We start from the raw sequence: 25430 nt of genomic DNA on the forward strand, positions 1-25430 counted from the left end.
TGAAGGCTCTCTGGAAGAATCTCTCCTTTTGCCCCTTCGCAGCCTCGGGTGGCCGCTGGCAATCCTGGGCTTTTCGCACCTCACAGCTGCATCGCCCCAATCTCTGCCTGTCTTCACGTGGCTGTTTTCACACTCCATCTGTGTCTTTATAAGGACACCAGTTTTCAGTTTTCTCTCTTTATAAGGATACCAGTCAGGACCCATATTAATCTAAGTATGATCTCATCTTCATTTAAATAATTACATCTGCAAAGACCCTATTTCCAAACAAGGTCACTTTCTGAGGTTCCAGGTGAACACGAATTTGGGGCACCCTGTGCAACCCATACTCATATGAGCAGACTGGCTTGCGATGACCGTGCAGTTCTCCCAGCCACTGTTCCCACCAGGCCTTCTGCAGGGTCCGCCTCCAGCCCAGCCAATGCCAGGGCTGAGCTGACGAGAGATCAAAAGGGGCTGCTTGGGCTTCCCTGGTGGCGCAGTGGTTGAGAGTCCGCCTGCCGATGCAGGGGACACGGGTTCGTGCCCCGATCCGGGAAGATCCCACATGCCGTGGAGCGGCTGGGCCCGTAAGCCATGGCCGCTGAGCCTGCGCATCCGGAGCCTGTGCTCCGCAACGGGAGAGGCCACAACAGTGAGAGGCCCGCGTACTGCAAAAAAAAAAAAAAAAAAAAAAAAAAAAAAAAAAAGGGCTGCTTCTCCATCCCTCTAACCCTGTCGGAACTCCTGCCCTGGCCACCCCCCTCGCCTCCCTCCTTTCTGCCTCACTTGTAACCTGGGCTCACTCTCAGCACTGGTGGACGTGACCGTGACCATCCAAAGAGGCCTCCTTGCTGCAGAGAGGAGTATCTCTCTCTAGGTGTGGGTTCCTGGACAGATTTGTATCTGTTGCTTTGCTGCCTGTCTTTAAATTGTGTTCATAAGAGACCACAGTTCCCCATTTGTATACACGTCCTCGTGACTTGCTTTCACTATGAGGTAGAAAACATCTATCAATATTTGCATTTTCTTCCCCTCCTCCCGACCCCTATGTCTTTAGGGAAAAAAAAAAAAATTTCACGCTACAGTGCAAACCGTACTGTCATCATTGATGTTTCTCTCTCTTGGAATGCTTTCTTGGCTTTCCATGTCTTTTGTCTGCCAAGCACACTTGACCTGTGGTAATGGAAAGGTCACAACAGCACTGATCAATCTCTCCAAGTAGTGTCATTTGCCCAAAGTATGAGATTAGGGTGGTATGAGGAGGAGAACGCGGGAAGGACGGGGGAAGAGGTGCTACCTGGTTGAGGAAAGAGGCAAGATGAAGAATGTGGATAAATACGGAAGCAGGGCTCTTGGCCTCAAAGCAGAACTGCAGATCAGGTTTATTAAACCAGAAAAAGCTGGGAAACACAGAAACAGGAGCTTTCAAATATCTAAGAACTCAGACTTAATGACTGAAGGACTAAACCCAGGTAGGTGAAGCAAAGTACTTTTCTTTGGGAAACTATGAGCTAATCAGGTGATTTATGGTGCATTGATAATGGCAAGAAAATTCAAGACTAATATCGTAACTAACAGCTCACTTTCAGTCTTTGAAAGGCATTTGCACAACATCCCACCCGTTTTCTTAACCAGCACTTAATAAACGGGTAGAAGTCAAACTACTTTGCAGATGAATGTTTTCGGGTGTAAAGTATTTTGCATCTTGGACAACACATTACAATCACCTGGGCTGGGGACTGACTTTGTCAAGGGTGAAGGACAAGCGTTAGTGGGTTTTATTGCCCTGCTCATGGGCAGCTACAGCTCAGAACTACTAGTGTAGAAAGCCCGAACTTTTAAAAATTATTAGTATCCCACATATTTACTGCATTCTAAGCAGAAAAGAATGCAGTCACATCTTTTGTTATCTTGCCCTACCATTCTCCTTGCCTTAGGACTGAATACTTTTTCCCAGTAGGGGTCTACTTTTCAAAAGGGCAGGCCAGGAACTCGGAAAGAGTGCATTCTGTCACATTTAACCTTTCATTTTTACGATAAACCACTGCCCTGCTGGACTTCAGAGCAGAGAATGAGGACCCCCTGCCCCTTCCACAGCACTAGCTCCCTTGCTAAGTTTCTCTTTCCTGTGTTGGCCTCTCCCATGTAACCTGCCCACCTGACCCTGGGGCTTCACCATGGCTACTTCTTAACTTCCTTAACACCCTACAGATGTTGGGTTTGCCTATATTCCTGGTCCTCTATAAAAAAACAAATAACAATAGCAAGTCTCAATTCCTAAATGGTATCTCATCAGTAAAAGAATACACACTAAGCTTCCCTTCTGGCTAAAACGTGAGTATACTATTTTAGCTTAGTGTAAGCCCCAAATGAGTCAATCAAGAAATATGTATTGCATGCTCAGAGGAACAAGGGAAGAGCAGAAGATATACAAGCACTCTGTGTATATTCTCAAGGATCTTGCCATCTAGACCAGGGGTTGCAAACTATGGTCCACAAGCCAAACCTGGCCCCCAACTGCTTCTATAAATAAAGTTTTATTGGAACACAACCATGCTTTCGTGTGTGTGTCTGTGTGTGTGGCTGCTTTAGCACCATGCTGGCAAAGCTGAGGAGTTGTGACAGAGACCGTCTGGCCTTCAAAGCCTAAAATATTTACCATCTGGCCCTTTACAGAAAAACTTGCCAATGCTGATCTAAGCAAACTAACAACCACAACTACAACAACAAATATATATTTGAGATGGATGGATAGATAGATAGAGATAGATAGATAGATAGATAGATAGATAATGTATTAATGTGAAACAGAGAGGGTTCCTGCCTTTAGGAGGCCCACAGTCTACTGAACAATCATTAATCCTGAGAAGTAAATAAGCACCCAAAGCGGGGACTGTGCAAAGGAGAAGAGGATGTTTGAGGCTGGGTACCAGATCCATGGGTAACTAGAATTGCCTGTGAGCTGTACAGGTAGATTCTAAGGTGAATGGGGTAAAGAGGAGAATGGGGAAGGCCTTGGCAAAATTGGAATGAAGAGGCAGGAAGTCCAATCCATGGCTGAGGGGCAGCCGTGGCAGCTGGGCTGCTTCCCAGTCTATTGGAGCAGGCGGGCATGACTTGTTTACCACTTGTCTTCCCTGATGGACTTGAGGTTTCATGAGGGTGCAGACAGTGTTCACATCGTTCACTTCAACCCCGGCATTAAGCAACATGCCTGCCGTATAGTAGCTGCTTGATGAATATAATTTAAAAAGTAAATAATGAATGAATAAACGGATGTCTGGAATTATCAGGTTGATATGCCATAAGCCAGTTGAGTCAGGCATTTCAACCATGGTAAAATGACCTCTGACCTTACTTTGAAACAAAGGCATAGATGAGGAGATAAGAAAGCTTTTATTAGCAACTACTCTATAACAAGCCTTTTACAAGCACTAAATCATTTAATTCTCTCAGCCACCATTTTAGGGATGAAGAGATTGAGTTTCAGAGAGGTTAAGTAACTGGCTAAGGTCACACAGCCAGAAAACGGCAGAACTAAAATGCAAACCCAAGTCTTCACTTTGTTATTTTCAGCTCCGAGGCTATGTACACACATCCATGCCTACCAGTCATTTTCATACCATGCTCTGCAGACCTCAGTCTCCTCAGAGCCACCACAAGTGACATGAAGATCAATCCAGCAGCACTGGGGACCAAGAGCACAGACTCCCCAGCCAGCTTCAACCAGAGGAGTTTTCATTTCTCTACTTCACACATGGAGCTTCCTGATTTCATCCAAACACATAGTTCTTGCGGGAACGAAAAAGAATGAGAAACCACTATACTGGACCACGCTACTTCCTCAAACCAAGCCAGGAGGCACAGTTTCTAGCCTTAACTCCACCACCAACTTGCTATGGGGTCAGGGTCCATCACTTCTCCTTCCTTCCATTCTTACACAAGAAATGTTCCGTGACAGATGCTGAAATCCCATGAAGCTTCTTAACTTTCCAGAGAGAATAAGATTAAATGAAGAGCCCATTCAATGAATGCAAATGGCTGGGCCACCTTGAGTAAAATTCTAGATAAAGTTGTAATTCCATCAATGACAGCAAATTAGAGGAGTGTGATGAGTTACCAGGCAGAGCTCAGCAGAGTCACTGCTGGATGCCTTGTTTGATGACTGCTAATCGCATCCAGCAGAACTCAAAAACCAAACAGGAGCCAATCTTTTGGCCTTACCTCATAGTAACCAGCACGTGACAGAACATGGGTATCTTAGTGAACAAGTTCACAGAGGCACATCCACTTACCAACAGAGATGTAACAGATGAATATATTGATTCTCAAAGAATTCACAACTGGAGACAATGCCACACTCATCTATGGTTTGACCATTCTTATACGAAGTTACCTCTGGCTTGGGCTGACCTGATGATAAAGAAATAAGAATATTCTTATTATGTGAAGCATCTTTAGGAAAAAAAATCATAAAGCTATGAATAAGAATGGGTGATAAAAAAAAAGAATGGGTGATAAACAATAGGGATAAACATGCTGTATATGTCACTTGGGGAACTAGAAAAGCTTCCTCTCATTGATAAAAATGCATCCTTTGGACTTCCCTGGTGGCAAAGTGGTCAAGAATCCTCCTCCAATGCAGGGTACACGGGTTCGAGCCCTGGTCCGGGAAGATCCCACATGCCGCGGAGCAACTAAGACCGTGCGCCACAACTACTGAGCCTGCGATCTAGAGCCTGTGAGCCACAGCTACTGAGCCTGTGCTCTGCAACAAGAGAAGCCACCGCGATAAGTCCGCACATTGCAACGAAGAGTAGCCCCTGCTCGCCGCAACTAGAGAAAGCCCGCATGCAGCAACGAAGACCCAACACAGTCAAAAAAAAAATAAATTAATTTTTAAAAAATGCATCCTTCAATAAACACTATTGGGCATGTTACATGCCTAAGATGATGCGGTGCTGGGGTGAGAGTAGGGCAGACAAAATGAAAAATGTTGCTCCTAATCTTAAGACGCTATCAAGAAAAACTATCTAAAACTTAAAAAGAAGCCAAAACTGTGGATGGTATCTTGTTTCAGTGTCACATGGGAGCAAAGGTCCATCTAAGAGTTATGTAGGGGAATGTACTTTGTTTCATCAATGATTACTATTGATTAAAATTCCCAGATTTAGTGAAGTTACATATAAGCTTGTAGATTTGCATTCAATGGAGATGCAAATAATCTCTGTCTAGCAGACAAGATAACCCCACAAATTATGGTTTATTGCCCTATAGGACATTAACCAGTGTTTTATCTAATGCAGCAATCTTATCCTAACATTCCTTTATTAGGTTGCCTATAAATACCCAATTCCTCAAATGTTCTTTGACCAGGCCTTAATATTTTCTGGTTCCCTCTTTATTCAAAGAATTGAATAAAATCTTTGAAGTTCACTCTGTATTTGCATGGGAGTGAAAATTATACTTTAACAGTGCTCAGAGTTGAGTGTATGTTACGGTACAAAAGAGGGAAGAACAAAGTAGATTAGCTAAAACCATGTCTTCCTAAGGATAAAGGAGTTTGGAATGTAGGTTTCCCAGGCTGGTACTGTGCACATGTGAGTGACATCATCACAAAATTGACCTACGTTTTCTCCCTCAGAAGGGGTTCATCCTCCCCTGGTGATCATTAACCGGATGTAATGCTAAGAGGCTAATCTGGTAAACCCCCCAGGAATTCCATTCACCCCTTGGGATCTTTTTTCCCCTTGTGACAGACAGGGCAGGAAGGTTTCCAGTCTGTGCCAACAAGCTTTCTCACTAGCTTCCATGTCATTGAAAATGTATAAAATGTACCATCTATACGGGGGAAAGCCCAGTATTTGGGAGCAATACACCATTCTGAATCCATCCCAGGAACATTCTTGTGTTTCTGTCTTATCACACGATCTTTGGCGAGCAACCCCAGAGATCATTAAGAGAAAAACTCCATGTTCTCCTAAGGCTTAGAAGGGGGAGAGCTAAAAATGTCAGGGGCGGGAGTAACAAGAAAGTCAGTGAGACCTGTACCGTGGACAGGACCTGAGGGGGGCTCAGGGACCCTCTCCCTTCCTCTCTATGTCTCTTCTAATTTGGGGTCTCCCAGCTGCGCTACCTCTTTCCTTCTCCTCCAGGTAAGCACCTGCATAGTTGATCCCTGGCTCCAGGAGCAGACAGACCTGCGTGCAGGGACACATCTCCAGCAGCTGCTTACCCGAGTCTCTTTCAAACAAATGACTAAACCACCAAAAATGAGCTTCTCTGAAAACCTATCAAGGAAGCTGCTGATCATATTTCATTTCTGCCTGTTCTTATCAGACTTGGGTTCCCATTCCCATCCGTTTTATCAGATTCCTTCTCAGGAAGCATTTAATTGCTCCTTTTGTGCGTGTTCCTGACTTTTATTGTAGCCATTATATCAAGTATGCATGAGCTGAGCCTGGGGAACTCATTCTGATCTCTTGGGCTCCAGTGTTTCATTTCAGCCAGAGCAGGGCTGATTGAGTCCTCTGGTTTCTTACTGGCTGACTGGTTTTTTCCCTTCATGTGGTATAGAGCTGAATAATCAGCCGCAAATGAGACTTGCACAGGGAAGTGGTATCTTGTACCTTGTGGGTGGTTCTCTCTTCTCCCTCTACTTGCTGGAAATCTCACCCAAAAATCCTACCCTTGTTTTTTTTTTTAAAGAGTCAATTTTATTTAGTTATTTATTTTGGCTGCATTGGGTCTTCGTTGCTGCACACGGGCTTTCTCTAGTTGCGGTGAGCGGGGGCTACTCTTCGTTGTGGCGCGTGGGCTTCTCATTGTGGTGGCTTCTCTTGTTGCGCAGCATGGGCTCTAGGTGTGCACAGGCTTCAGTGGTTGTGGCACGTGAGCTCAGTAGTTGTGGTTCACGGGCTCCAGAGCTCAGGCTCAGTAGTTGTGGCGCATGGACTTCGTTGCTCCGCGGCATGTGGGATCTTCCTGGACCAGGGCTCAAACCCTCGTCCCCTGCACTGGCAGGCAGATTCTTAACCACTGCGCCACCAGGGAAGTCCCTACCCTTATTTTTAAGCCTACCTGCAGGTTGCATATTGAGAGCCACTTTCAGAACGTTTCACAAGTATCTGGCTAATGTGTGAGGGGGCCGGTAGCCAAGGTTAGGGTCCACCCAAACACCGGGGCTTCCTAGGGAGACAGGGGGCTATTCTGAAGGCTCAGTAGTGGACTTGAGCCCATTCCTCTATCTGGATGCCTATGGACAAACACCGAGAAGAGGGGGGGGGGCTATGCTCTCGGCCTGGGGAGTCTGGGTGCACAGTCCTACACCCAAACATCCACATTGAAAGGTGAGATTTTATTTTGACTTCTGCTAAGGAAGCACAGCCATTTCAGAGGCTGGCTCTTCTCCTCTCTGGACTTAGCAAAAGGGATCGGGGGCAAAAAGTTTTCTGTCATCCCTCAGGAAAGGCCATCAGTGCCCTCCATGTTTTCAAGGGTAGACATAATCCAGGAAAGAAAAGAAAACAACTCACAAGCTACAATATACCACTTCCCTACCCAATTATTTCACTTCTATTTTCCTTTAATAATAAATCCCTTTTCCCACGGTGGGCACCAGTTCTGGAGTTCTGGATTATTTATTCTCCAGTCAGGGGGAATTCCAGCCCTCTGCTTTCCCTCCACCGGGCATGTATGTCTTGGTTTTAACGTTTTCACTGCTGACCAGCATAGCTGAAGAAAGCAAGCAGTGGGGAGATGAATTTAGGCAGGCTGGGGATATCAGTAAAAGGTGATAAAGAAGAGTTCAGTAAATTGTCTAAAGTGAAGTTATTCATGCCATTCCCATGCACCACAGGAAATTAAGAGTGGATTCTAAAAAAAAAAAAGTTCTGATGAACCTAGGGGCAGGACAGGAATAAAGACACAGAAATAGAGAATGGACTTGAGGACATGGGGAGGGGGAAGGGGAAGCTGGGACAAAGTAAGAGAGTGGCATTGACATATATACACTACCAAGTGTAACATAGATAGCTAGTGGGAAGCAGCTGCATAGCACAGAGAGATCAGCTCAGTGCTTTGTGACCACCTAGAGGGGTGGGATAGGGAGGGTGGGAGGGAGGCACAAGAAGGAGGGGATATGGGGATATATGTATACATACAGCTGATCACTTTGTTATACAGCAGAAACTAACACAACATTGTAAAGCAATTATACCCCAATAAAGATGTTTTTTTTAAAAAAAAGTTAGGGAACAAAACATACCTTTTATATATATTTATATTCTTATTAAGGATTAAATACTTTGCACAAAAGGTGTGATTAATAAATATATGTGTGTGCAAAAAACAAAAACAAAACGACAAAACAAAAAAGAGTGAATTATCTGAAAAAAGAACCAGTGTGGGAGTTGCCTAACCAAGAATCACAATGGGTAGTAAAGGAGATCACTAAAACGTGTCCAGAAAGGTATTCAAAGAAATCTTCTAGAAAAAAAAATCATAGAGGATTCAGTTGCTCAATCAGTTACTCAGAACCAACTTCCCAGGTTATTTTCCCAGGTGATGCTTTAACAATGCCCTTGTGAACCAAATAACCTGGTCTGCAGGTAGATTTCAGAGGGTGAGGAGCTAGAGATGCTTACCCGATATCATGCACAGAGTCTGACTTCTCAGGAGCTTTCTGGGAAAGCAAAGTAGATAAAAATCAACGTGTGCGTCTCTGGGGCCCTCCTGAGTCCGTCATCTTTCCATGCCACATGAACCTGAAAAATAAAAATCCCCAACATCATCATTTGTTCTGGGACGTCTCTGACTTTTCTCAGGAATTCGAGAAACCCCAGCACCCCACGAGTGGTACTTAGGGAGAGAAGGAGCGTGGTCCCTTGGCTGGGGGCTGCACTCAGTCTGGCGGGTGGGTTGGGAGTCCTCGGGGAGGCTTTCTTGCCCACCACTGCTGACATTCGGGCCAGAAACGTTGTTATGGGGGGCGGTCCTGGGCATCGTAGGACGTTTAGCAGCATCCCTGGCTTCGACCCACTAGAAGCGATAGCACCCCTTCCCCAAGTGATCACAATCAGAATTGTCTGCAGAGGTTGCCAATGCCCCAGGGAGGGCAGCCACGGTTTTAACCTCAAGTCCTAGTGGATGGCAGGGCGGCCACAGCCCCGTCGGAGAGGGAAAACTGCATGAGCCTACGGCCAATGCCACCTCTTTCAAAGTTGTTTCCCTATTGGACTCAAAAAGTGTGTGCATATTTGCCTCCCCAAAGAGGAGTTGATTCAATACAAAGGAATCGCCAGGTGGGAGGTATTTCTCCAGGTGAAACCGGGAAACTACAGCTCCTTCTGAGAAGCAGGCAGGTGCCCCGGGGAGGGCGGCGAGTGGGCTGGCATTTTTGAGTAAGCGCGAATTCATCAAGTTGGCAGTAAATGCTTGGTTAGTCACCAGGTATGTTATTTCACTTAATCTCCTTTAAGTGACCTAAACGGTTATTAATACCACCTACCTCTTACAGATGAGAAACCTGAGACTCAGAAAGGTTCGGCAGTGTGTTCAAGATCACCTAGCTCCAGTGGCCCATCCCCTGGGGCCCCCTCATAGCCACAAGGGCTGACATCTTCAGTGTGTGAGGCAGCCCTGGAGCTGTGCGGCGCACACCTCACAGCAGCCCTAAGAACACCAGCCTGTCTGAACCCAGAGGACCCTCTCCACTCTGTCCTCTGGCTATAGCGCTAGCTTCATGCCTATCCTTTGTGGAGCCCCAGGCTTGGAAATAACATTTCGCTCTATCCAAACAGTGGAAATTTAGAGACAGTCTTAGATTTAGAATCATCTTCCACGTAAATATATTTTGTGTGTTTATTTCTGGTGTGGTAAATTTCCCAAAGATGAGAACTGTGCAACTGACACGTTTTGTATCTCCAACTAATATACGATTTGGACGTGGCATATAGTTAGGGTCATCCCAGAAAAGCAGCAGACTACGAGTCAGAAGTTTTAGTTCTAACATTTCCGTTTGTCACTTTTGATGCCGTGCAGCTTGTGGGATCTTAGTTCCCTGACCAGAGACTGAACCTGGGCCCCCTGCAGTGGAGTCCTAACCACTGGACCACCAGGGAAGTCCCTCCATTTAACATTTTTGAGAAGCAACATAACACAGGTGGCTAAGAGTTCTAGAGCCAGATACTCCGGGTTCAGATTCTGGCTCCACCCTTTTCTAACTCAATAAGCGCGTCACCATTATTTGGTGGCTCAATTTCCTCATCTGTAAAATGAAGGCATAATAGTTGTATATTCTTCAGAGGTGGTTGTGAAGATTAAATGAGCTATTGCCTGTAAAGCACTTAATCCTCTAATGTATGTAAATAGTCTAGGAAGAATCTGTTACATGATTGGTTTTCAAGATGGTAATCGGTAGGCTTTAAGGAAAGATTTCACTCATTTCATCAATTTCCTTTTCTGCTGTGGGTTACCACAATGATTTTTTTTTAAGTGATATACTAATTCATGTCTAAAAATTTCTCCTAGTATAATATTCAACTGTAATAGTAATTTACAAGACATGACTATTCCCATTCCCAGGGGCCACTGCTGTGGATGGAGAGAGAAGAAAGGACAAATGAAACCGTCAAGAGTTGGGGTGACGTCGAAGACCTTGTGTGCCATCCGTGACTCCTCCCAGCTGACGGCTCCCTGATGGCAAAGTCCCACAGGTTACAACACTGACAAACACGCTATTTGACTCACATAGTTGGTTCAGTCACCACATATCCTGGCCACGGGGCACTGACTATAAAGGAAAGGACAGTTAAGTCAGGCTGTGGTTCATGTTTCCTTGCTTCTCCGAAGGCGAGAACCCTTGAAGACAGATTTAGCATTCTCTGCTACAGATGGATAACTAACGAAATACTGAAATTAGCAGAGGGGGCCAAGGTGGGGTTCATGGACAGTCCTGGAGTGATAACATATCAACTGGAATGAACACAAGATTTGCATGTTTTTGTTTTTGTTTTTTTAGCTGTGTAGTCCAAAGCAAGTTGCTTTCTTTTTAAAAATTTTTGTTTACCTTTAATTAGAGCCCAAATACATACATTTGTATTCTTTAAAATACACAAAAAAGTTGGTCTCCCACAAGCACTATCCCTCCATCTCAGTACTTTCTCAAGAGGAAGGGTTTGCCGTCCTTTCAGGCATTTCTCCATCCATTTACCTATGAGTCATCTAAATATATGTATCTTTTTTTTTCTGTTGTTGTACATACGTCATTAAATTGTACATACTTGCCATTCAGTTGGCTTATCTTACTTATCAAGTTTCGGCAGTCTTACAAGGTCAGTCCAATCCATAAAAGGCTGCGTTATTTTTTTTTAAATGCTTGATGATATCAGTATTGCATAAAATGGCAATACCATGCTTAATCTGTCTCTTGTGTTGATGACGTGTAGCTTGGCTGGAGTTTTTCAGACTTACAAACGTGTTTCAAAATACTTCCTGGTACATGCCTCCTTGGGCACATAAGTGGTTCTCTAGACTAAATACCAAGAAATGGAATTGCTGGATAAGAATATTCACATGTTACATTTCGATAGATACTCCACGATGGAGTATCTACTCCTTAAGAGAATAGGAGAAGGATGTGATGATGAAGGGCCCGGATTCCTGGGTTCAAATCTTAGCTCTGCCACATACTAGCTTAACTTCTCTCTTCCTCAGTTTCGACTGTAAAATGAAGAGAAGAGCAGTATCTGCTTCCTTCAGTTGTTAGGAAAATTGAGTATATGTACAAGCTCTTCTGAATAGCATAGCAAGTACTATGTTAGTGTAAGCTGCTAACAACAGCTTTGGGTTTAATATCAGCAAAATTACAAAAACATCTCCCTCTCACATTGGTGGAGAACAGGTAAGAGGTAATAGGAGAATTCTTTGAACATTTTAAGCCCTCGACTGATGCCAAGTTTTGTTTTGGCCAATCTGCCCTCACACAGATAGCCAGTGGCATGGCTGCTGTCAACCGAAGGGGTCAGGGAAGAGCTCTCAGCCCGTTTGCAGATAATGGGTAAGCAGCTCTTCTGGGGCTTGCAGGAAAGCTAGCTGTCCGTGCTTTCTCACTGGGGACAGGAGGGATTAATCCTGATGACTCAGCCTAATCCAAGGGCAATTGGGTTCCTGAATTGGCCATTGTCAGTTACTCCAGATTTGGATGCCACACCCACTGTCACTTAGTACCCAGTCCCACGTTAGGGAAAAGCACCCTTCACAAAGATGGGTTCTGGAAATCTGGGGAGGCAGACCAGGTGTGGAGAGACAGTTAGCATGTTTGGGATGCCTTCTATGCGTCAGCCCCCAGGCTGGGCACTTCATAAACATTATCTCATTTAATCCTCACAGTGAAACTACCAGGAAGGTGTTCACAGATAATGACTTGGAAGCTTAAGGTGACTTTAAAGAGTTGATGTAACAAACCTAATTCCTCACTGCCTGCAAGTGGCAGGGCTGGGATATGAGTCCAGATTTGTTGGAGCGCAAGCGTCGTGCTCTTGCTTGGGTATGATTTTAGGGTTGGATGTGAGAAATAGAGGCTAAATAAATGAATAAATAAGCCCATGAAAAGACGCTCAACATCATTAGTCATTAGGGAAATACAAATCAAAACCACAATGAGATAGCATTTCACACCCACTAGGATGGCTATTACAAAACAGAGAGTCAAATGTGGGTGAGGCTATGGAAAAAAACAACCCTCAGACACGGCTAGCGGGAATGTAAAATGGTACAGATGCTTTGGGAAACGACTTGGCGGTTTCTTCAAAAGTTACACATACATTTACCAAAAGACCCAGAAATTCCATTCCTAGGTATCCACCCAAGAGTAATGAAAACATACGTCCACACAGAGACTTGTACATAAATATTCTTAGCAGGATTACTCATAATAATCAAAAATTGGAAATAACCTAAATGTCCATTGGAAACAACCTAGATGTCCGACTAGTGAATTGACAGACAAAATGTGGTCTAGCCATACAACGGAATACTATGGACAATGAAAAGAAACAAAGTAGGGTACATGGTACAACACAGACGAACCTAAAAGGAATTCTCATTATACTCAGTGAAAGAAGCCAGAAACAACACACCACATAGTATATGATTTCATTTATATGAAACGTCCAAAGAAAGCGATTGAGGCCAAAAGTAGATTAGTGGTTGCTGAAGGTGCAGGCAGTGGGGAGAACACTAATTAACAATAAACATGCATGCGGAATCTTTTTTTTTAACTTTTTATTTTATATTGGAGTATAGTTGATTAACAACGTTGTGATAGTTTCAGGTGTACAGTAAAGTGATTCAGTTATACATATACATGTATCTATTCTTTTTCAAATTCTTTTCCCATTTAGGTTATTACGGAATATTGAGCAGAGTTCCCTGTGCTATACAGTAGGTCCTTGTTGGTTATCTATTTTAAATATAGCAGTGTGTACATGTCAATCCCAAACCCCCAACTGTCCCTTTCCCCGACACTTCCCTGCTGACCATAAATTTGTTCTCTAAGTCTGTGAGTCTGTTTCCATTTTGTAAATAAGTTCATTTGTGTCATTTCTTTTTAGATTCTGCATATAAGCGATATCATATGATATTTCACTTTGTCTGACTACACTCGGTATGACAATCTCTAGGTCCATCCATGTTGCTGCAAATGGCATTATTTCATTCTTTTTAATGGCTGAGTAATATTCCATTGTGGGTATATACCACATCTGCTTTATCCATTCCTCTGTTGGTGGACATTTAGGTTGCTTCCATGTCTTGGCTATTGTAACAATGCTGCAATGAACATTGGGGGGGATGTATCCTTTCAGACCATGTTTTTCTCCGGATATATGCCCAGGCGTGGGATTGCAGGATCATATAATAGCTCTATTTTTAATTTTTTAAGGAACCTCCAAACGTTCTGCATGAGGAATCTTTGGCGGGTGAGAAAAATGTTTTAAAACTGATCTATAAAGATGGTTGTTCAACTAGATAAATTTAACGAACAACATCATTGAACACTTAGAAAGGGTGAATTGTACAATATGCAAAACATGCTTCAATATAGTTAATTTTTTAAATACAGACAAGAAGGAGACAAACAAGTAAGCACCTAATATTCATTGCAGCATTGCTTGTGATAGCAGAAGACTGAAAGTAATCTAAATGTCCATCAACAGGTACCTGGTTACAGTATAACTATACAATGGAATTTTACATTTCTAACAGCAATGAGCATTAAAAAAGAATAAGGCAGTTCTGTATGCACTGATATGGAATGATCTCCAAGATATATTGTTGAGTGAAATAAAGTATAGAAGAGAGCGTAGCGTATGTTATCACTTGCATAAGCAAAAAAAGGAAGAATAAGTATTATAATATGCTTATTTATACACATAATGATTCTAGAAATAGACAAGAAACTGGTAACCTGGTTGCCCCTGGGAAGAGGCCTGAGTACCTGGGGAAAGGAGGGGATGCTAGTTGGGAACATTGCTTGTCTTTGCATATCCTTTTGAATATTTTAAATTTATAGATGTTACCTAATAAACAAATATAATTTTTAAATATTAACAGTGAGTGACTCCATGTGCCCGAGACTGTGCCTGGCACATAGATACGTGAACACACTGAGCTATAGCTGCTACTTGGCTCCCTCTGGATTTGTTTTGAACTTTTTTTTTTTTTTTTTGGTGCGCTAGAGAGTCTTCCCATTCCCCTCTCCTTAAAATCTGTGGCAGTTTGAAATTCTTTAAAGGAGGGTAAAAAAACAGCTCAAGGTTGCTGTGACAGGGCGAGAGAGAGTCATGGACATATACACACTAACTAACGTAACGTAGATAGCTAGTGGGAAGCAGCCGCATGGCACAGGGATATCGGCTCGGTGCTTTGTGACCGCCTGGAGGGGTGGGATAGGGAGGGTGGGTGGGAGGGAGGGAGACGCAAAAGGGAAGAGATATGGGAACATATGTATATGTATAACTGATTCACTTTGTTATAAAGCAGAAACTAACACACCATTGTAAAGCAATTATACCCCAATAAAGATGTTAAAAAAAAAAAAGAAAAATAGCTCAAGGTTAAATAAAACCTGTGAGTTTAGTAACTCCCCTGATTTTACAATTGAAAAACACCCCTGAATCACAGGCAGGTCAAGTTACTTTTCCAAGGTCACACAGCTTGTTAATGGCAGAGTCCAGGTTTCTTGATTCTGATTTTCAGCTTATTGAAAGGATACATGTCTCTGCCTTTCTTAAACGTGTCCTCCTCCCTCAGGGTAAAAGGAAGAGAGGAAAGATCATGACGATATAAACACATAGTGCATGACCATGTTTTAATGAGACCAACTTCGGTGAATTAATTGGTTAAAATCACTTTGGTTTGAAGTTGAATGAGGTGAACTGACCATTGTGTCCAATCTAGGCAAGTGTCATCAAGGTCATCACTAAGAACACATGTGATAAAGAAATCCCCTCTCTGGCTGGTCCTCCACATTTCTCCCAGACTCCCTGTGTCCTCATGCTTGCTTTCCCTACAACGAAAAACCCAGAGCAACTCTGAGTCATCCCTCTTTGGAGACTGTTTATTATTAATGGACCTAGAGGTGACATCCTGTGAAATTTCAGGCATCAGCCAGTGTAGGGAAGGACCTGGGAAATGCTAGTTTCTCTTCTGTCCCGCTCCTTGCCCTGTAATGGGCAGGAATAACACTGCCCCTGGTGTAATGAACTGAGCCTGGATTAATTATGCTGAACAAACCACCTCTCAGTGAGCCAGCACAAAGAAAGACGGGGGACCGGGGACACGGCGCTGTGGAGAGCGTCAATATTACCTCAACCTCCTCCTACCACCATCCTCCAACCCAGCCAGTCAGAGGGTCTTAAGAGAAAACCTTTTATTTTTGCCTCCAATTGTTTTGTTTTCGGAAGAATTTTTTTAATCGTTCTTTATCTTTTTTTTTTTTTAAGGTAAGAGATAAGTAGCTTCATTCCACTCAAAGGCAGCACTATTCTGTGGGAGAATAACTTGTCTGCGCTGAAGTATAAGGTAGGCCCATCCTAAGTCTTTGAAGTAAGAATGCTGCCCATTGCTAAACTTATGACTAAGGGGGGAGTTCGTGTGACTTTAGAGACCTTTCTCCAAAATATGCAAAACCTCCCGAAGCAGCCATTTCGCTTGTCTTCCTAACTCCATTCCACGCCTCTCGCATCACTCAAACCTGGTGACGGGTGGGCTGGACTGCGTCCTTCCTGCTCTGTGGGTTCTGATTGGCCTAAACTGATCAAGCACTCTTGCTCGGGGATGGGTTCACTAACTAAGGTCTACACCAATCAGCACATGGCTTTCTGCAGAAAGTAATTTCCGCGGTTATCCAATCAATGCAAAGCTTAAGTCTTTCACTCTGTCCTCTAACCAGGAAGAAGAAAGCGTGCTGACTCCAAGGGAGGTTGATACCAGCTGAGACTGAAAAAGCCAGCCTGAGGTTGAAACCAAAGCACACAAAAGAGCAGAGTCTCCAGAAATGCAGAGACCGGACCTGGGATCCTGACCAAACTTCTTGGACTTTTTAGTTGCGGGAGCAAAGGAGAGTTGATTTTTTGATTGTTACTTCTAAAAAGCATACAGATGCATACATACTTCCCCATGGTACCTAAAATTCCTACCATTAGCCCTCCGTTCCAGATTGCTATGTCGGACATGCCTTCAGCAAGTTACAGACAGAAGTAAACGATTTAAGTATAGACGGCTTAATCAAAGAATGCTTCTGCAAGAAAGTTCTAGGAACAACTAACCAAACCAACCGAACAAATTTCTGATTTCCACTGGCATCCTGTCTCTTTCTGACCTCCGTATTTTGTCTTGGTTTTTGTTATCGTTGTTTCCTTTACGGAAAAAGACCACCTTCCATCTCTATATGTTCATATCCCACCAGTTTCAAACCCCAGCTCAAGTGCTGACTTGTCCTTGACGCCTCTCCCATAGCCTCAGCTGGAAAAAACAGCCCCCTCCTAAATAATGGACTGCTCACCTCAGTGTGTCCTCTCCACACTCAGTATTCCCAGCAGACATGCTCCGCTGCAGGCTGTTTGCCTGCAAGACACCTGATAGGTTTAGCTTTTGTGTTCTCCACAGCTGTTGTGGCTGGGCCTTCTGCATCTCTGAGAAGTAGGCAACTTTAGTGTTGAAAAGAACAAGCGCGAATAGGTTTTCTTCAGGAATTAGAGGCCAAAGAAATGGCTAAAGTGGTTCTCAGAGTGCTGGTCCCTGGACCACACCATCAGCATCACCTGGGAACTAGTCTGAAATGCAAATTCTTGGGACCTTCAGAATGAGAAGCTCTGGGTGTGGGACCCAGGAAAATGTGTTTTAACAAGCTCTCTAGATTCTGTTGCACTTTGAAGTGTGAAAACCACTGGACTAGAGAAAGGTCTTGAACTACTGACTGAGGAGCGAATGAACCTTGTTTTCTAAGAGCAGGAATGAAGGCCAAGTGACGATCAAGGTGAGCTGGGTGGCCCCAGACGTGCTGGTAGCAGCCATGGAGGAAATGGCCCTGGGAGGGGTAGGGTACTGTGTATTCAGAAGTGAACTCCCAGACTGACGTCTCTTCAACCTGATGTCCAAAGTCTGCTGGCGGACAGCAGGATGGGCCAGGTGGGTGTGCATTGGCAGAAACCTCAATGAAGGCTCCAACATTTTTAAATGCTCTTTTCTCTCATATAGGTTGGGCACTTATTCTTTCATTTTTGCCTCCTAAGACGACATGATTACTTTCTTCCAAGTTTGTTTACAGTTCTGAATTTCCAAATTTCCTTTTTGCAGAATTAAGCACAGATTAACAGGGTTCCTTGCAAACCTGTCAGTAACTCAAGCAAAGAATTTATCCAGATACCCCGAGGTGCCTGGACAAAAGCTGAGTGCTATCTCAGTCAAGACCACAAGGGCAATAATAAAGACGATGGTACAGCTCTTCAGAGCCATCCCACGAGCCCTGCTTGTGATTCTTGTCTTCTCCGTCCCTCCGTGCCTGTCTCGCCCTCACCCCAGAACAAGGGAGCACCTGTTCATTATGAACCTTTATCACTGACCTTGAAATTCCAGCCATGGCTCCTGAGATGGCCCACCCAGCTGCCATCTCCCCTCAGCTCCCCCAATGGCGAGCCCATTTCCCGAGCATCCTCACCGCCCACCTACCCCCAATCCCCCCACTCTACAATGCTCACGTCTGAGCGAAAAAGGGAATCAATGCAAGGCTCAACTATAATCTTTGAGGAAAGACAGGTTTGTGCCTAAGTTTTCACAGTAATCACAGGCATCATCTTGTATGCATGGACTGACCTTTACCTTCCATTCCCATGGATATGTGAAAACTCCTATTTAAATATCATACTGATATGTATTAAACAGCATCATCAGATGATACTGATAAATCTCTGCTTTTTAGATAACAAGTACACCATCAACCGTTTTCAGGCAAAAATAATTTTTCTTATTTATTGCAGATGCATTCGAAAACATAATGGTTTTTCTTTTGCTCTCAAATGTTTTCAAGTATAGAATTTTCTTCAAAATATCTAATTTTCTATGTTATTTTTGTTTAATCGTTGCACTGGTGTCAACATATGTAGTTTTTATTACTTTAGTGATTTATGTTATGAAAGCATTCTGAAATTGTAGCAAAGAAAAAGAGAGAGAGAAGCTTTTTAATTAAGGGGAAGAACTAGGAACTAGTCTTTGTGGAGAAACTACGATGTGACAAGACACTTCAGGTATATTTATTCATGTAATTCCCCCATCAATCCTGTCAAAGTGGATGTTGTCTTCGTTTTACAGGTGAGAACACTGGAGTTCAGACAGGCTGGAAACTGTGCTAAAGTCAGGATCTGGTTCCAGATCTGCCTCCAGAGCCTGGGCTTTATTCCTCAGCTGTACCCTGCTTCCCCAACCTCCATCTGGGTTAAGATACTCGACTACGTCCTCTTTCCATAGGCTGATATCCACAGGTAAGTGTGTGTGTGTGGGGGGGGGGGGTGATGAAAAATGAATTAAATTGGGGGGGGGGTGTCTTTGCAAGTGATGAAAATAGGAATTCCACCCTACCTAAAAATCTTCCCCAAATTGTGATTACATGTTTTGCAAAAACTTCAAAGGACAGTGGAGTTTGGGAGCTAAACTACATTTAAATTGGTTTTAAATCTGGATTTCCAAAATCTGATCATGTTTCTTGACCATCAGTTGCCTTTTACTACAGGATTTGTCAATTTGTCCATTCAGAAGGCAGCTCACAACATCCGGGGTTTCAGTTAAGAAGGATTACAGCAAAGAAGCTCGTTCCATCTACCCTTACCTAGTATGCTGTTATAAAACGTTTCTGACCGTTCCTGGTTAACTCATCTTCAAAAATGAAGGCTACCTAAGGAAAAGTTTGTGGATGGGAAATAATTAGCGCAGAAGCAGCTCTAAATGCTGCTCTTGCTTTTATCTATTTTTAAATGATTGCCAGATGTCTGCAACTGACACCCTGAATCGGTAGTTTCAAAGTTTGGATGTGGTCGTCAAAATGTAACATGACAGTGCTGCTGTTTTATCGATCTTTCTGGGGTTGACTTTTTTGCCTTAAATTTTTTCAAAAAGCTATTTAACAACTCAAGTATAATGCCTTGCCTATAGTTAACAATACTGTATTGTACACTTAAAAATTTATTAAGACAGTAGATCTCAGGTTAAGAGTTCTTAACCCAATTTTAAAAAAAGGAAAGAAAATATTTGAATGACTCAGTGGATGTCTGCATCAGCCATTTTGAAATGCCTGATAGCTTTTCAGCAGCTTTCATTCCCACTGTCAGACAAGATGCTGCTGTGTCCCCTCAGAAAGTGCAGATTTGCAATCATCCAGATAGTCCTAATAAAAGGAATAACTTTTGACTAAAACACTAAAATATTTCAGGCAGAAGGACCTAGGGCCTGAGTTACCTGGGTCATTACCTCAGATTTTCATGACACTTTACTTTGCAAAGCCTTCACAGATCACTCCTTTGAGCCATCCTAGATGTTTATTTTTTCTAATTATTGAGATAGCCATGAGGTGAAAGAATCTTTTAAAATTATTGTCAAGCCAAAATAAATAAACAGACATTAAAAAATAATAATGGTTTCTCAAAAGGGTCAGAATGGACCAAAACTGAAAAAGGAGAATTTGGCCACTTTAAAACCCTGTAATGTACCCACATATGCTCTATAGACCCCACTTGTTTCATCTCATTCTAGTTCACAAGGAAACAATCCGCTTTGTTCCCTGTTGTAGAAAATGTAAACAACTACATACTTAAAGCACAGCCATTCCTCAGGTAAAACCCAAAATCTAGATACTTACTTTTCAATACTTTTTGTCCAAGAGACGCGATAAGAGGGCCGGCTCAGCTGTGGGCTCCCCAGGCTGTGTGTGAGGCACTGATTGGGAGTCCCTGTTCCTGGGATTGGGGATTCAGAGGAGTTACAGGGTTCAGGGTCCTTTCCAAAGTTTTTCAAAGCGCAGTTGGGTCTGTTTCCAGAAAAGCTCCTATCTTCCTAAGAGGGAAGGTTCCGTGCCCAGGGAAGTTCTGGAAGCAGAGCATTTTTTTCCCTGCCCTTGAATGAACTAGATCATTGCTGAAGCTGGAGAATACTTTTTAGCATCACTGTGATGAAACTCGAGGGCTGTTTCTGCAGTAGGTGCGACACTTGTTGACGCTGCTGGGGAGGCCCTGGCAAAGCGGCCTGATGAAATGCAGCCCCGGGAGAGCGGATGAAACCCAGATGAGCTGTCACTGGTGGCTTGGAGACAGCAGCGTTTGGCAGGGCCCATGCAGGACCTCAGGTTCAGGTGCTTGCCTCTTAGAAAAGCAAAATCTCGCTGCCTTATAAAGTGATTAAGGTCAGAGTAACACCAGAGTTCTCCTACCAAGGCTATCAGGCACTTGAAATACACATAGGAAACCTGAAGGGGGGTTGAGGGGGAGGGGTGGTGAAAATAAGAGTCATGTGTTGTTCATTTAGAGCTGGTATTACAGTCGTTCTCTGAAGTTCTCTGAGAAAAGCAGAAGCCACAGCAAGGCAGGATCCACCCTCCTCCCACAGTGGTCCCCCCTCTCCCCCCCCACCGCACACCCCTTTCTGTCTCTCTCAGACACACACACACACACACACACACACACACACACACACACACTCACACACATTCTCTCTCTTCCTATTTTGACTGCAGTAGTAAGAAGAAAAGGGAGGAAGACCCGAAGAAATCCAGAGGAGAAATACCATGAGCCCTTTTTTTTCAAATCGTTCATGTTGGTAGAGTAGGTTTTGTAACGTGGACATTTCTTTTCTTGAATTTTGTCCAATTCCAAGAAAGAATGTAGAAAATCCAGAAGTATCATTCTGTAACCACTTTGCCTCTTTGCAAAAGTTATTTTAATGTACCATACCTGGAAACTGACAGCTGAGAAGGAAACCTCTTATGAGACTCACAGCTAAAATTAGCAGCTTCAAGTGGGGTGACTTTGAAAGGGGCGTAACTGTAAATATTCACTCCCTACGGGGCACTATAATCCTCAAAAGCAAATTGTTTTAACACAGAACAGGGCATGCATCACTATACCTTGGTGGAATTAAACTTCTCACAAGACGAAAAATCATCATCTAGAATTATTAGGTATCAAGAGTACTGTGGATGTGTTCTATTTATTTCAGTTTTACCTTCATTTGAGAAGAAAGATACTGGAAGCTGAGAGACTTTAAAATAATGACAGTCTCTTTTGGAACACGTTTCTATGAACTGCAGCAGAATGCAGAAATTACCAAACTTTTGTGATTGTAGATATCCATTGGATTTATTTAAAGCCCAATCCTCTTCACAGAAGAAGGTCCTTTCCAGATAAGAGGAGATAGCTTTAAGGTGAGATTGAAGAGAGAAGAAGGTTATGATGATAAAAAATAAACAAATGTTATCACACACAGCAGGACAGGATAAAGCCAAAAGGGAACCAGTGTCCCACACAGTAGGTAAATGTGATGTGATCAAGAAAGAAGAGTTGCCTGGGAGTTCTTAAATGGAAAAGTTGACACTCATTATGAAACTTAATTTTGTTCTTCACCAACAATTTGAAAGATGAACTCCCTCAAGTCCTATATAAATATATATATATATATTTATATATATAATGGATTAGTCATCTCACAGCCTGCAGCAGTGTAATTTTTGTTTTAACTCTTACATTTGGGGAAGCAGGAATGGAAGGAAATCAGAAACAGAGACCTTGGGATTAAACTCAGGCCAGGTTCTGAATTTTTTATGATTATTTGAAGGAAGGAATAGAAGGAGGGATGTTGAGAAAAAGAAGGGCATATATCTATTTGTGTCCCTCTAATAGCATCAAAAAGTATGTGTTTGTGATTAAAAATGAAGACCTAAAAATATTTGGCATCATTCCAAGTGAAGTAATGTGGAACAGAGAAAATATATTTAGGTAATCTCTTTTTCTGAAGCTACAGGAGAAGGAAACATGTTTCATTTGAGAGGAGATTTTCCATCTAAGGAGCAGAGCTGGAAATGTATTTTTTTATCAGAGCTGGAAATGTATTTTTTATGTAATTGCTTCCCTGAAAGGCCTCTGGGGCTGTGTTAGTTCCTTGGCGTCTGGAATGAGAATGGGTGCCGTGCAATTCACCAGCCACTCTGGGCTTGCCAGGGACTGGGATCTAGTCAGTTTCCAACGAATATTTCAAGCAAATCCATTAGGTTCTTAAACTGCTCTTCGCTCCCAAATCTTGAACTGAGGTTAGTATGTGAGGGGTTTATCACTCACTTTATTCCTCCTGGCACAGAAGGTCTTCGAATGCTCGCGTCTAATGGTACGAGTGTTGAATGCCCTTCCCAGCAGAGCGCGTTCTTAGCTGAGGTTTGGTACCAACCACATGTCAGGTCAGATCAGATTTTCTGCCACGGTCCTTGGCCAAGCTGGAACTGGGCAGTTCAGTCCAGCTGCGGGGAGCGGTCAGTGTCTGGGGAGGGTCCCCCACCACGGAGAGCAACAGTTCATCCCCATCCAGGGTCCAAGTTTCTCAGAGCTTCTGCAGTATGTGTGGTTCCTTGCTCAGTGGCCATGACCTAAATCGGCCTTTGCAACCTTCATTCAGTTCCCTGTATATTAAACGGCTGCTAGTCACTCAGGTGGGTCGACTCCACAGGTACTCCTTTCCCTCAGGTACAATGGCAAAAGAATTAGTACTGTAAATAAGATTCTGTTCTCTTAGCGTTTTTCATCCCAGGGAACAGATTTCTATAAAATTCTTCATGAGAATATGAAGTTTTAAACTACTTGCAAACTAAAGATTAAAAATGCAATTTTTCAGAATTCATTTATTCAAGAGGAACTTTTCCAAACATGAATGTTGTTTGGAATTTGGAATTCATTTTTCCCCAGGGTATCAAAATCATAAATGGTAGTTAGGTTCACAGAACACCTTACAGAAGTACTGTATTTAATCCATCGTGTTCCTAAAGTACCTATTTCAGCTACCTAAAACCCCAAGTATCAAAACCAGGTTAAAATTCAATTTAACTGCATATGACAGTCTAAGTATCTGAAAAAAAAATCCGAACTTCCATGATAAAGTTCCAGCACAGTTATTCCCGTGCTTCAGTTTCATTTTAAAACAGCCACCAAGAAAGCACTACAACTGTCAGAACAGGAGAAAATTCCAATTTTTACAAATTTGTAGGTTAAGCCCGAGGTCCAATTTCACAAATACTAAGTCAAATTAATTACTTGAATGGTGTATGGAAATTTAAATTTTTAAAAATATTTGTGGGAGGGGCTTCCCTGGTGGCGCAGTGGTTGAGAGTCCGCCTGCTGATGCAGGGGACACGGGTTTGTGACCCGGTTCGTGCCGCGGAGCGGCTGGGCCCGTGAGCCATGGCCGCTGAGCCTGCGCGTCTGGAGCCTGTGCTCCACAACGGGAGAGGCCACAACAGTAAGAGGCCCACGTACCAGAAAAAAAAAAAAAAAGTTTTTAAAAAAAAATATTTGTGGGACTTCCCTGGTGGTGCAGTGGTTAAGAATCCGCCTGTCAATGCAGGAGACACGGGTTCGAGCCCTGGTCCGGGAAGATGCCGCGGAGCAACTAAGCCCGTGTGCCATAACTACTGAGCCTGTGCTCTGGAGCCCGCAAGCCACAACTACTGAGCCTGTACGCCACAACTACTGAAGCCCGCATGCCTAGAGCCCGTGCTCCACAACAAGAGAAGCCACTGCAATGACAAGCCCCGCACCGCAACGAAGAGTAGCCCCTGCTCACCGCAACTAGAGAAAGCCCCCGAGCAGCAACGAAGACCCAACGCAGCCAAAAATAAAAAATATAAAGTAATAAATAAATTTTTAAAAAAATCATTCACTTTCAGTGAGACATTAGTGAAAATAAATTTGTAATTTAAAAAATATATATTTGTGTATAGTATTTTATAAAAGTTTCATTTTTAAGACTTTCCTTCTGATTATAAGAGCAATACATACTAATTACTGAAAATTACATCCCCATCACTAAAAATTTTTAATATTTTGATTTCAAAAATTTCAAATCTCCCGCTACCCAAAGATAACCACCATTTTTGTGTATTCCTTCTACTCTTCTATTTTCCGTTTGTGCATGCTTACACATACAGTTTTGTTTTCTGGTTTTTTGTTTGTTTGTTTGTCTGTTTGTTTTTTACTTAACATGGGCCTCTCATTAAGAATTCTTTAGGAAAGCCTACATACTAATCTGTTAGATGACTGTGTTATACTTTATGTAGCTAGTGTTCTACTGCTAGATATTTAGATTGCTTACATATTTTTGCTTTTATAAACAATGATGTGATACACATTCTTGTAAATAAATCTTTGGGCACATCACTCTTGTCTAAGGATGTTAAAAGTGGTATTGGTGAGTCAGAAGTTACAAATATTTTAAGGTTTTGAAATATACTGCCAAACAAAACTCTATCAGTTGTATTGTGCTATGTTTCCACCAGCAGGTGTAAGCCCGCCCATCTTACTGACAGAGTAATTACTCTTGGCACTGAACACTATCACTGACAATGTTTTTGCCATCTTAGAAGCACAATTTCTTTGATTGCTAATGAAGTTAAATAGTGTTTTATAAGTTCTTTGGACCTTCTTCTTTCATGAATTGTCTTTTCAATTTCGGGGGTCAACTTTGCTATTTGAGTATTTTCCTTTTGCACATATAAAAGCCCTCCATATATAATTTCCTGCAAATAGGCTCTACCTTCCAATCTGTGGCTTTGATACATAGAAGTTATGAATTTGTGAAGTTTTGATATAGAGAAGCTATGAATTTTTATTTAATAAAAACTACACAGGAAGAAGGAAAAGGGA

At 42.8% G+C, this 25430-nt stretch overlaps 1 protein-coding gene across 1 annotated transcript in view; it reads right to left on the reverse strand.

The window, feature by feature from the left end:
- ALPK2 (alpha kinase 2) overlaps positions 1-20772 on the reverse strand; it is a 125524-nt gene extending 104752 nt beyond the window's left edge. Inside the window, exons 1-3 of the mRNA XM_019937127.3 lie at positions 20393-20772; positions 8628-8747; positions 4278-4395 (exon numbers count right to left, since the gene is read on the reverse strand). The gene's annotated coding sequence lies outside the window, so the exon portion shown is untranslated. The remainder of the gene's footprint in view (positions 1-4277; positions 4396-8627; positions 8748-20392) is intronic.
- Positions 20773-25430: the final 4658 nt, after the last annotated feature.

Source organism: Tursiops truncatus, chromosome 13 (genome assembly GCF_011762595.2).
Source record: "Tursiops truncatus isolate mTurTru1 chromosome 13, mTurTru1.mat.Y, whole genome shotgun sequence".
Taxonomy (NCBI): domain Eukaryota; kingdom Metazoa; phylum Chordata; class Mammalia; order Artiodactyla; family Delphinidae; genus Tursiops; species Tursiops truncatus.